The sequence below is a fragment of the Oncorhynchus mykiss genome, chromosome 29 (genome assembly GCF_057628025.1).
Source record: "Oncorhynchus mykiss isolate SJ-2025 chromosome 29, ASM5762802v1, whole genome shotgun sequence".
NCBI lineage: Eukaryota > Metazoa > Chordata > Actinopteri > Salmoniformes > Salmonidae > Oncorhynchus > Oncorhynchus mykiss.
In genome coordinates, this window is record NC_143050.1 from 33,911,396 (window position 1) to 33,924,515 (window position 13,120).

Sequence of the window (13,120 nt, forward strand, 5' to 3'; positions counted from 1 at the left end):
ACCTGGGAGACACACCAAACATGTGGAAGAAGGTGCTCTGGTCAGATGAAACCAAAATTTAACTTTTTGGCAACAATGCAAAACGTTATGTTTGGCGTAAAAGCAACACAGCTGAACACACCATCCCCACTGTCAAACATGGTGGTGGCAGCATCATGGTTTGGGCCTGCTTTTCTTCAGCAGGGACAGGGAAGATGGTTAAAATTGATGCGAAGGGCCTCCCGGGTGGCGCAGTGGTTAAGGGTGCTGTACTGCAGCGCCAGCTGTGCCATCAGAGTCCTGGGTTCGCGCCCAGGCTCTGTCGTAACCGGCCGCGACCGGGAGGTCCGTGGGGCGACGCACAATTGGCCTAGCGTCGCCCGGGTTAGGGAGGGCTTGGTCGGTAGGGGTGTCCTTGTCTCATCGCGCACCAGCGACTCCTGTGGCGGGCTGGGCGCAGTGTACGCTAGCCAAGGTGGCCAGGTGCACGGTGTTTCCTCCGGCGCATTGGTGCGGCTGGCTTCCGGGTTGGATGTGCGCTGTGTTAAAGAAGCAGCGGCTTGGTTGGTTGTGTATCGGAGGACGCATGACTTTCAACCTTCGTCTCTCCCGAGCCCGTACGGGAGTTGTAGCGATGAGACAAGATAGTAGCTACTACAACAATTGGATACTACGAAATTGGGGAGAAAACGGGGTAAAATTCAAAAAAAAAAAAAAAAAAAGAAATTGATGGGAAGATGGATGGAGCCAAATACAGGACCATTCTGGAAGAAAACCTGATGGAGTCTGCAAAAGACCTGAGACTGGGACGGATATTTGTCTTCCAACAAGACAATGATCCAAAACATAAAGCAAAATCTACAATGGAATGGTTCAAAAATAAACATATCCAGGTGTTAGAATGGCCAAGTCAAAGTCCAGACCTGAATCCAATCGAGAATCTGTGGAAAGAACTGAAAACTGCTGTTCACAAATGCTCTCCATCCAACCTCACTGAGCTCGAGCTGTTTTGCAAGGAGGAATGGGAAAAAATGTCAGTCTCTCGATGTGCAAAACTGATAGACTTACAGCTGTAATCGCAGCAAAAGGTGGCGCTACAAAGTATTAACTTAAGGGGGCTGAATAATTTTGCACGCCCAATTTTTCAGTTTTTGATTTGTTAAAAAAGTTTGAAATATCCAATAAATGTCATTCCACTTCATGATTGTGTCCCACTTGTTGTTGATTCTTCACAAAAAATACAGTTTTATATCTTTATGTTTGAAGCCTGAAATGTGGCAACAGGTCGCAAAGTTCAAGGGGGCCGAATACTTTCGCAAGGCACTGTATGTATTACCTACATGTTTCAAGCAGACCACCATAGTCCTTGTGCCCAAGGAAGAGAAGGGAACCTGCCTAAAAAATTACCGCCCCGTAGCACTCACATCGGTAGCCATGAAGTGCTTTGAAAGGCTGGTCATGGCTCACATCAACAGCATCGTCCCGGATACCCTAGACCCACTCCAATTCGCATACCGCCTCAACAAATCTCAATCACACTCCACACTGCCCTTTCCCACCTGGACAAAGGGAACACCTACGTGAGAATGCTGTTCATTGACTACAGCTCAGCGTTCAACACCATAGTGCCCACGAAGCTCATCACTTAGCTAAGGACCCTGGGACTAAACACCTCCCTCTGCAACTGGATCCTGGACTTCCTGACATGCCGCCCCCAGGTGGTAAGGGTAGGCAACTACAACTGGTTCCCCAACACTTAGTCCCCTCTCTGTTCACCCACGACTGCGTGGCCAAACACGACTCCAACACCATCATTAAGTTTGCTGACGACACAACCGTGGTAGGCTTGATCCCTGACAACGATGAGGCAGCCTATAGGGAGGAGGTCAGAGAACTGGCAGTGTGGTGCCAGGACAACAACCTCTCCCCAAATGTGAGCAAGACAAAGGAGCTGATTGTGGACTACAGGAAAAGGCGGGCCAAACAGGCCCCCATTAACATCAATGGGGCTGTAGTGGAGGGGGTCGAGAGTTTCAAGTTCCTTGGTGTCCACATCACCAACGATCTATCATGGTCCAAACACACCAAGACAGTCACGAAGAGGGCACGCCAAAATCTTATCCCCCTCAGGAGACTGAAAAGAGTTGGCATGGGTCACCAGATTCTCAAAAAGTTCTACAACTGCAGCATTGAGAGCATCCTGATCAGTTACATCACCGCCTGGTATGGCAACTGCTCGGCATCTAACCGTAAGGTTCTACAGAGGGTAGTGCGTACGGCCCAGTACATCACTGTGACCAAGCTTCCTGCAATCCAGGACCTATATAATAGGCGGTGTCAGAGGAAAGCCCATAAAATTGTCAGAGACTCCAGTCACCCAAGTCATAGACTGTTCTTTCTGCTACCGCACGGCAAGCAGTACCGGAGCTCCAAGTCTAGAACCAAAAGGCTCCTTAACAGCTTCTACCCCCAAGCCATTAGACTGCTAAACAATTAATCAAATGGCCACTGGAATATTACATTGACCCCCCCCCCCCCATTTGTTTTGTATACTGCTGCTACTCACTGTTTATTATATGTTATGTTATTATGTTATTTTTTTTGAATTTTTTACTATATTTAATTTGGTAAATATTTTCTTAACTCTTCTTGAACTGCACTGTTGGTTAAGGGCTTGTAAGTAAGCATTTCACTGTAAGGCCTACACTTGTATTCGGCGCATGTGACAATAAAGTTTGATTTGATGTTGTATCTCGGGACAGGAAGGATGCAAATACGTGCTGGAAAAAACAGATGTCACATGACAAATTACAATGAAAGAATAATATTGTTACTAATTAAGAACAAACTTGACGATTGAATATCTTCAAATAAAACTGGTCCAACCGCTCATTTGTGGTTGTGATAACGAGTGCATTTGGCACCAAAATAGCAGTTTTAGACTTTAAAAAAAATGATGCTTTATTTAACTATTTAACTAGGCAAGTCAGTTAAGAACAATATCTTATTTACAATGACGGCCTACCCCACAGCCACTGGGATTACCGATCACAGACGGCTGTGACACAGCCTGGGAACTAACCAGGGTCTGTAGTGACGCCTCTAGCACCGCAATACAGTGCCTTAGACTGCTGCACTACCGCTGCGCATTTATTGCTGTCCGACAGGCGATATTATTCTGCTGAAAGGCTCTGTCTGGTGTGAGTGTGTGATAAGACACATGAGCGAACTAACGAAAATACACACGTGGCAATTTGATTCCACAAAAATATGCAAACTAACCAAACTGACCGATAAGCATGACTGGTCAAATGTATTTTAGTTGGCTAACCGATTGACATCCCTAATTGACTGTATAGTACTCCATTGTTATACCGTACCTTTCGTATCTCTGCCGAAGACCTTGGATTAAAAACTGATCCAGTTATCAGGGAAACATTTAGCCCTGATACAGCATGTGCACAGGTGTAACCTGAGAAGAGACAGAGCAGAGGATGTCAAGCTAAATCTATTCTGCAGACACAACAACACCGTGTGGCTAATCAAGTGAAATAAGAACGCAGTTTCTTTTAAAGATGAAACGGGAGAAAATAGTCACCCTATGTCTTTTGTGTGTGAAACGGCATTGGGGAAGGCATTGGGGAAGGCATTGGGGAAGGCATTGGGGAAGGCATTGGGGAAGGCATTGGGGAAAGCTGTTCCACAGCTTTAGATCTGAAAAAGGGGACATGATTTACACACATAAGCACAGTGGCAAACCATACATCAAGTGCTTGGTACAAAAACAACGATGTAGACAGACAACTTCAGTAGAATAGCTCAAAACAAGTTGACTTGGCTTTGTCCTTACGATCAATGAAACATCCACTTTGAATGACATTTAAGTAAAATATTGTTTCCACTAGGTCTACTGAAGTCAAAAGGAACAAGCAGCTCTCATGGGGACAGCCGGTCACGTCCCCTGCAGCATGGTTGTGTAAAGTGTGTTGTTTATAGAGCAACGTCAAGGCTCGTCGACACAACACCGGGCCAAGCTTCTGCAGGGTTGCGAACAGGTCACAAAAAAAGGACATACAAAAAATTGTGGTTTTCTTATTAGTAAAAACAACTCACACATTTATGGTATTACAACAAATGAGAAAGTCATTGACTAAAGCGGGTGTAAAAGTCATTCCATGGAGGGCCGAGTGTCTGCGTGTTTCCGCTCCGCTTAATTAATCAATCAATCAAGGTCACTAACTCCCTCGGGTCTTAATTGAAAGGAAAAAAGAAAAGCACAGCAGTGTTTCTGCCCTCTGTGGAATGAGTTTGACACCCCTGGGCTAAAGCAATGTTTCTACATCCCTGGGGTGTGCCCCTTTTTATTCTAGACCAGGACTTAAACACTTGATTCAACTAATCTACTGACACTTGCAGGGGCTTGGAGATTAGTTTCATCAAGTATGTCAGTGCTGGGCTAAAACAAAAATGTGCACCCAGTTTGCTAAAGCAGACATATTCACATAATTACACATAATATGGTATGACATATGAGTCTCACCTCATGAGGGGCGGTTTCTTCCTGCTCTCTAAAAGGTCTGACTCAGGAGCCAATGACAGCTGAGTGCCCCCAAACAGACCTCCCACTGGCAAGTGTCCTGGGCCTGTCCTCTCCTCCATTCTCTGCCTCAGACCTAGACACAGGATTGTGACAGTCAATGATATCTTTTAGCTAGCTGAACTCAGGTTGTTTCTCATTTCAGACCTGTAGAGATGTACTATTAAAACATTTAGCTACTTTTAAATCGTGGTGTTGAAAACAGGAGGGCAGAAGTGATAGAGATATGGCACCTTTGGGTGTGGGACAACACAGTCAGTAAATGTCGAATCTATTTCACTTCTTGCATGGACATTGATTCAACTTACCATGGGGGAAACATTTTGTAAAAAAATCCCAATTTAAACTCTTTCAAAAAGAGGTTCAAATCTGACTGACCATTGAAATTGCACATTTACCAATGTATACAGTGCATTCGGAAAGTGTTCAGACCTCTTCACTTTTTCCACATTTTGTTACATTACACAGCCTTATTCTAAAATGGATTAAATCATTTTTCCCCTCATCAATCTACACAAAATGCATCATAATGACAAAGCGAAAACAGAAATACCTGATTTACATAATTATTCAGACCCTTTGCTATGAAACTCAAAATTGAGCTCAGGTGCATCCTGTTTCCATTGATCATCCTTGAGATGTTTCTACAACTTGATTGGAATCCACCTGTGGTAAATTCAAATGATTGGACATGATTTGGAAAGGCACACACCTCTCTATATAAGGTCCCACAGTTGACAGTGCATGTCAGAGCAAAAACCAAGCAATGAGGTTGAAGGAATTGTCCGTACACCTTTGAGACAGGATTGTATCGAGGCACAGCTCTGGGGAAGTGTACCAAAACATTTCTACAGCATTTAAGGTCCCCAAGAACACAGAGGTCTCCATCATTCTTAAATTTAAGTTTGGAACCAACAAGACTCTTTGGCCGCCCAGCCAAACTGAGCAATCGCGGGAGAAGGGCCTCGGGGAGATGACCAAGAACCCGATGGTCACTGTTGATGATTGAATTACAGGAGAGTGAGACCAAATCATGGACGCTGGACAGAGTGGATTTCAGTTGTAACAAAAAGGCAGTTTATTGAGTCAAAAGATATCTTGTCCTGCAGTTTAACGTGCACGGACCTGATTCATATAGCTCAGAAGGAGTTAGCTGAAGAAGGGGCCTAGACAAAGGTTGTAGCAGATTATATACATGGAATAATGTAGGTGGAGTCTTGTCGTGGTGGTCTTCTGACTGGTCCCGAAGAGTTGGAGGCGGGCCTGCTCCAGCCAGAGCAGGAGCCCCAATGGTGCACAGCAGAGTCCTCTGCTCTTGGCACCCGACCAGTAGAGGGGGGTGGAGTGTGTGTGTGTGTCCAGGAGTCGTGAGATAAGGGGAACTGAAACTGGCAGTTTATGGCTGGGGGTAGGGTGCTTCCTGTTTGGACAGGGGTGCGTGCAATGACTTGAGTCAGGCGGCTTAATATATGTGCTTGATATATGAGCTATGTATATGAATATGTGTATATATGACATCACTCTGACAGAGCTCCAGAGTTCCTCTGTGAAGATGGGAGAACCTTCCAGAAGGACAACCATCTCTGCAGCGCTCCACCAATCAGGCCTTTATGGTAGAGTGACCAGACGGAAGCCACTCCTCAGTAACAAAGCTCCGTTGTCATGAGTCTGTGCCAGGACCTAGGATCAAAGGAGACACTCAAGGTTTTTAATCCTATATCTCTTGACACACTCGTGAAAATAGTCATGGCTTCAGTGAAAATGTTATGTTGTGGGTCTAGACCTACCCTCGGTAGTTTATACAGTCTAGACCTATCCTCGGTAGTTTATAGAGTCTAGACCTACCCTCGGTAGTTTATACAGTTAGACCTACCCTCGGTAGTTTATACGGTCTAGACCTACCCTCGGTAGTTTATACGGTCTAGAAAGGCAGGCAAGTCTGGCTGTATTTTAACTTCTGATACTGAGATGCACTGTCTGTTGTGGCTCATCATTCTCCCAAGTAATTCTATATAATGTGGCCACATATGCTCCCAGCAGGCCCAGTTGTTCAGGAAAGCTTAGTAACTAACACATGCTCTGCCTCCTCTCCAAAATGAGTGGCTATTCCTCACGCACCTAGAATCTAACATTTCAATATAGCCTAAATATTTGTCAGTTAACTTTGAAAAAGTATTAGCTTTTTATATATGGCATAAACACAACCGGTCACAATCTTTAAATCAGATTAGGTTCCTTCAAAAGTCCCCTGTAGGCTACCTGCACACGTCCGTCCAAAATACATAGCCGTGGGAATTAACAATTAACAATTCATTTAAAAAAATGCCTCAAAGGGTATTGTCAAAATGTTTTGACACCTCTGTTTTAAAAACTTCACAAGGATAATTTTTTATTTTTCTAAAATGTCTTATGTGTTGGAGAATGCAGAGGGAGGGATCTCAGAACATTCCTCCATACAGAATCCTTCCAGGTCCTTGATATCCTTCGTCTGCACTTATGGACTGCCCTCTTCAAATCAAACCACTGGTTTTCAATGGGTTTCAAGTCCGGAAACTGAGGTGGCCATTGCAAAATTAGATTTTGTGGCCAATTAGCCCCTTCTTTGTGTATTTAATGTGTGCTATGGGTTATTGTCCTGCTGGAAAATCCACTTGTGGCTCAGTTTCAGCTTCCTGGCAGAGGCAACCTGGTTTTTGGCAAAAATATCCTGGTACTGGGTAAAGTTAATTTAAGCAATAAGGCCCGGGGGGGGATGTGGTATATGGCCACGGGCTGTATCCAGGCACACCGCGTTGTGTTGTACATAAGAACAGCCCTTAGCTGTGGTATATTGGCCAGTTACCACTAACCCCCAAGGTGCCTTATTGCTATTATAAACTAGTTACCAACGTAATTAGAGCAGTAAAAATGTTTTGTCATACCCATGGTATACGGCTGTCAGCTAATCAGCATTCAGGACTCGAACCACACAGTTTTTAAAATGCAGTTAACCTTAACAAGGGCCCCAGGACTAGTAGAAGTAAAATAGCCCCATAATATTCAAGGCTGTGACCCAAAATGCCCAGTTTTAATCAGTATTTGTTTATTTTACAACACATCATTTTGTACTTATGTGCTTATTTAAACTCGCAAGACGCAAGAAACGTTTTCACAATGAACAATCAATGAATCAGAAGATAAATTGGGAAACATTTGCTGTAGGACCCAATATTGCCACCAGGTGGCACTCTATTGTACAGTTTTGTGTGCTAAGGAAGATGACGTTTCCCCTGACAAACACTGACCTAAGGTCGGTTTAGGTTATTCAAATCAATCTATCTTTCTCTTTCTCTCTGTCATATCCAGAAGAAGTGTGAGGCTTCTTACCGGAGGGTACTATAACCAGTCCTCCAATGCCAGGTCCTCCAAAGACCAGACCTACTCAAGCATCTCCTACAGGGAGAGCCCAGTTAAGAAGTGGGTGTGTCAATGATATATATACATACACACACACACACACACACACACACACACACACACACCAGGAGGTTGGTGGCACCTTAATTGGGGAGAACGGGCTCATCGTAATGGAATACATGGAATGATCATCCAACTCATCAAACACAGGGTTTCCATGTGGTTGATACTATCCCATTCACTTCATTTCAGCCATTATTAAGAGCTGTCCTCCCCTCTGCAGCCTCCTGTGATGTACACAGCTATGTACCGCAAACTCCTGTGCGTGTGTGTCATGAAATCTACCCCAACCCCAGAATTATTACTTTTTAGTGTAGCATATATTTGGCCTCTAATTAAATCTCTCTATTTGGCCGAATTTGTGTGGTTTGATTATTGTTCTAATACTGCTGTGATTAAATCAGATTTTATCAACCAAAGCCCCAAAATATTCTAATTCCACTTTATCTGCTGAGGCAGCCAGGTGGGTGATTTTCATTCGGACTCGCTATTGTTAATAATACAGATTACTCATTCATGTGTAATTTACATGTGGCTTTATGTGGCTGGCTGGCTGTCTTTTCAGAGTTAGTGAAAAGAAGGTGTTGTGCCTGTCAGGGTCTTTCAGCGGTGGAGGTACAGTTTCCTCTGCATCATAGCCACGGAGCAACAGTTTCCTCTGCATCATAGCCATGGGGCCAACAAAGGACTGATCTTAGTCATGCACAGCACAGAGCACTGCCTGCCTGTCTGTCTGTTCATCCATATAGCACTATGCCAGTGAAGCCTTGCTTGATATTGTCATGAGATCTCCTTGAAAACCCCTAATTATTCACGATGACCTACCCACACGTGTCCAAGAAACCTTGAGGATCTATTATCAAAGGTAACCTACACATGCATGAGCAAACACACACACTACGATCTCGAGTGTGTCTGGTAAAAGTCAAATATCAGTGAACACAACCTGCGAACACAATCTCCTTGCAGACTGTTGTCATGGAAACATTGATGAAATGCACAAACAAATGCCTTTTAGCCTGTATATTTCCCCGCTCTACTGCCATTTCACCACTCCACTGGCCCTGCTTAATTATAGGGCTGTAAATAGAAAGAGTAGTTTGGCCGTTCTGCTTTCAATCAAAAAAAACATGGTATACGGTGACAGTATGTCAATCACAGGATGTTGGTGGCATCTTAATTGGGGTGGACGGGTTCGTGGTAATGGCTGGAGCGGCATCGGTGAAATGGTATCAGATACAGTACACCGAACACATGGTTTCCAGGTGTTTGATGCCATTCCATCTGCGCCGCTCCGTCCACTACTATGAGCCGCCCTCCCCTCAGCAGCCTCCACTGACATCAATCCATAACAGACACGTTTAATGAGATGGACTTACAGGGCAGAAGTGAAGTGCCCCTCTGTAGGTCTCTCTCCTGGTGAGTGCAGCTGTTTAATGCAGACCTCCAAAGGACAAGCCGGGATAACGCTGTAATGTTGGTAGTGCAATAGAGCGTGGACAGAATACATTTTATATGAGTCTGAATTGATCATCGTTTATCTACAGCTGGTACGTAGATGCCACAATTATTACCCCCCCCCCCTCTTTTTTTCCATTCTTCCGCTATTTCTCATCTCCTCCCTTACCTCATCACATCAATCTCTCTCTCTTTCACCCTCTCTCTCCCCTTCTCTCTGTTCTCCTGAGCAGCTCGCAGGCAAGCGATTGATTGATTCCCAGACCTGACTAACGTCACAGCTGTTACTCTCTCTCTCACACACACACTCACTCAATCACTCACTCAATCACTTACACACACTCACACAAAGAAAGAAAGAGGCACACACACACATCCTCCTAACTATCTTCTCACGCATTTCCAGGTACACAGTCATACACACAGCACTGTCCTCCTCTCACAAACTGGATAGTTCCTGCAAGATTTCTACAGTGTGCACGAAGTGTCAAGGAGCGCTGCTGCCTGCTGCCTGCTGCCGGTGGACTGGTAAGTAACAATAACATGTCAGGAGCACAACGTTACTGTTCCGAATAATTCAGGCAATTGTTTTTGAGTCACACACAACAATTAGAATCTCGATGACGACTTGAGATGAAAATATCCAGCAAAGCTTCCCATTGAGTTGCCCTTGTGTTGTACATCTCGTTTTGTCCTTGGATAACCACAGTACAATTACATGTATATGTTTACAGCTGTAAACGGCAACTGCATAACGTGTAAAACAACTACCGCTGTATGGTAGTGACCACCATCCACTGGTGGAGAATGTAGTGAAACCCTAGCCTGGGTGCTGATCTGCATGTTGTTGCCAATTTAATTGTTGTGTTGCGCCAATCATGACAACTACAAAGCAGTAGGCTATAGCAGAAAAGACTAGCAACCAGGCTAGTGAGCGATTCTCTCAGTGGCTCTGAATGCTATGCCTTTTGAGTTTAGTTAGGGAGAACAGCATGAGTGGGCTCTAGGGCCCTCTTTACCACACACACACACACACACACACACACACACACACACACACACACACACACACACACACACACACACACACACACACACACACACACACAAACTGTTTGGTGCGTTCTTCTAACATTAGAGCTGGCCTCTTCACTCTGGAGTGGATCTTCCCACTGAATCCCCTACGGAGGGGTGGAGCGTGACATTACTCTGCTGACAGGGCAGGTAGTCACACACAAACACATACACACGGATGAGCGGAAGACACTCACAGGCTTGCAAACACTGACCCCAACCCTGCAGGCCAAGGAGTCCCTAGAACAGTCAGGTAGCTGCATATCTCCATGGAAACCGGAGCACTGCTAATCGCAACATGTGTTATAAAAACACATACAGTGTGCTGAACAGCATGTTCTATTGAAACATATTGCTATTCAACTCCAGTAAGAACATAGTGCGCCGAACAATGCGGTAAAACAACGCTGTGTCTGATTTGAACACCCACACACACTATTTGCTAATATCAAGAACAACAGATGAAAGTCATCAGCAGCCATCACCCTTCTCAGAGGAGAAATAGAACTTCATTATGTCAATACTTAACTGCATATATTTCGGCAATGACTTCAACTTGCCTTTGGAAAATAGTGACAATAGCCTTTTACATCTTTGTAAAATGATCATTTGACTTTTTTTGTGTTTTCCCTGTTTAATGTTCAAGAATATAATGACATAAATGAATTCACTGTTTTCAGGAGGAAGCATTACATAATAAGACAGGGGAAGTTAGATATGTTTTGTTTTGGTTGAATGTTGCTCTAGGCCATGGGGACATCAGTTCTGCTGGATAGCTTTGCATACAGGGCCTTCGGGAAGTATTCAGACCCCTTGACTTTTTCCACATTTTGTTACTTTACAGCCTTGTTCTAAAACTGATTAAATTATTTTTTCCCCTCATCAATCTGCACACAATACCCTAAATGACAAATCAGAAACAACTTTTTATAAATTGTTGCTAATTTATAAAAATCTAAAAAATGTAATATCACATTTACATAACTATTCAGACTCTTCACTCAGTTCTTTGTTGAAGCCCTTTGGCAGCGATTACGGCATCAAGGCCTGATCGCCGACAACAATGAGACCTATAGGGAGGAGGTCAGAGAACTGTCAGTGTGGTGCCAGAACAACAACCTCTCCCTCAACGTGAGCAAGACAAAGGAGCTGATCGTGGACTACAGGAAAAGGCGGGCCGAACAGGCCCCCATTAACATCGACGGGGATCTGTAGTGGAATGGGTTGAGAGTTTCAAGTTCCTTGGTGTCCACATCACCAATGAACTATCATGGTCCAAACACAACAAGACAGTTGTGAAGAGGACACGACACAACCTTTTCCCCCTCAGGAGACTGAAAAGATTTGGCATGGGTCCCCAGATCTTTAAAAAGTTCTACAGCTGCACCATCAAGAGCATCCTGACCGGTTGCATCACCGCCTGGTATGGCAACTGAGGGTAGTGCATACTGCCCAGTACATCACTGGGGCCAAGCTTCCTACCACCCAGGACCTATATAATACAAAGTGACAAAGTTTGATTTAAAGTGTATGACGCTACAAGTTTGGAACACCTGTATTTGGGGAGTCTCCCAGAGATGTTCAATCAGGTTCAAGTCCGGGCTCTGGCTGGGCCACTCAAGGACATTCAGAGAATTTTCCCAAAACCACTCCTGTGTTGTCTTGGCTGTGTGCTTAGGGTCGTTGTCCTGTTGGAAGGTGAACCTTTGTCCCAGTCTGGAGCAGGTTTTCATCAAGGATCTTTCTGTACTTTACTCCGTTCATCTTTCCCTTGATCCTGACTAGTCTCCCAGTTCCTGCCGCTGAAAAACATCCCCACAGAATGATGCTGCCACCACCATGCTTCACCTTAGGGATGGTGCCAGTTTTCCTGCAGACATGATGCTTGGCATTCTGGCCAAAGAGTTCAATCTTTGTTTCATCAGACCAGAGAATCTTGTTTCTCATGATCTAAGAGTTATTTAGTTGCCTTTTGGCAAACTCCAAGCGGGCTGTCATGTGCCTTTTACTGAGGTGTGGCTTCCGTCTGGCCACTACCATAAAGGCCTGATTGGTAGAGTGCTGCAGAGATGGTTGTCCTTCTGGAAGGATCTCCCATCACCACAGAGGAACTCTAGAGCTCTGTTGGGTTCTTGGTCACCTCCCTGACCAAGGCCCTTCTCCCCCTGATTACTCAGTTTGGCCGGGCGGCCAGCTCTAGGAAAAGTCTTGGTGGTTCCAAAATTCTTCTTGACCTTCAATGCTGCAGACATTTTTTGGTACCCTTCCCCAGATCTGTGCCTCGACACTATCCTGTCTCGGAGCTCTATGGACAATTCGACCCCATGGCTTGGTTTTTGCTCTGATATGCACTGTCAATTGTGGGACCTTATATAGACAGGTGTGTGCCTTTCCAATCAATTAAATTTACCACAGGTGGACTCCAAGTTATAGAAACATCTCCAGGATGATCAATGGAATCAGGATGCACTGGAGCTCAATTTCGATACCCAATAGCAAAGGGTCTGAAAATGTCCGTAAATAAGGTATTTCTGTTTCTGTATTTCTGGGGAAGGG

At 44.6% G+C, this 13,120-nt stretch overlaps 1 long non-coding RNA gene across 1 annotated transcript; it reads left to right on the forward strand.

Annotated features, from left to right (window-relative positions):
* The first annotated feature begins 5,893 nt into the window (after positions 1 to 5,893).
* LOC149970432 (uncharacterized) lies at positions 5,894 to 8,393 on the forward strand. The gene is made up of 2 exons (XR_016493357.1): positions 5,894 to 6,280; positions 7,922 to 8,393. It is a non-coding gene; the product is annotated as an uncharacterized LOC149970432 (long non-coding RNA).
* Positions 8,394 to 13,120: the final 4,727 nt, after the last annotated feature.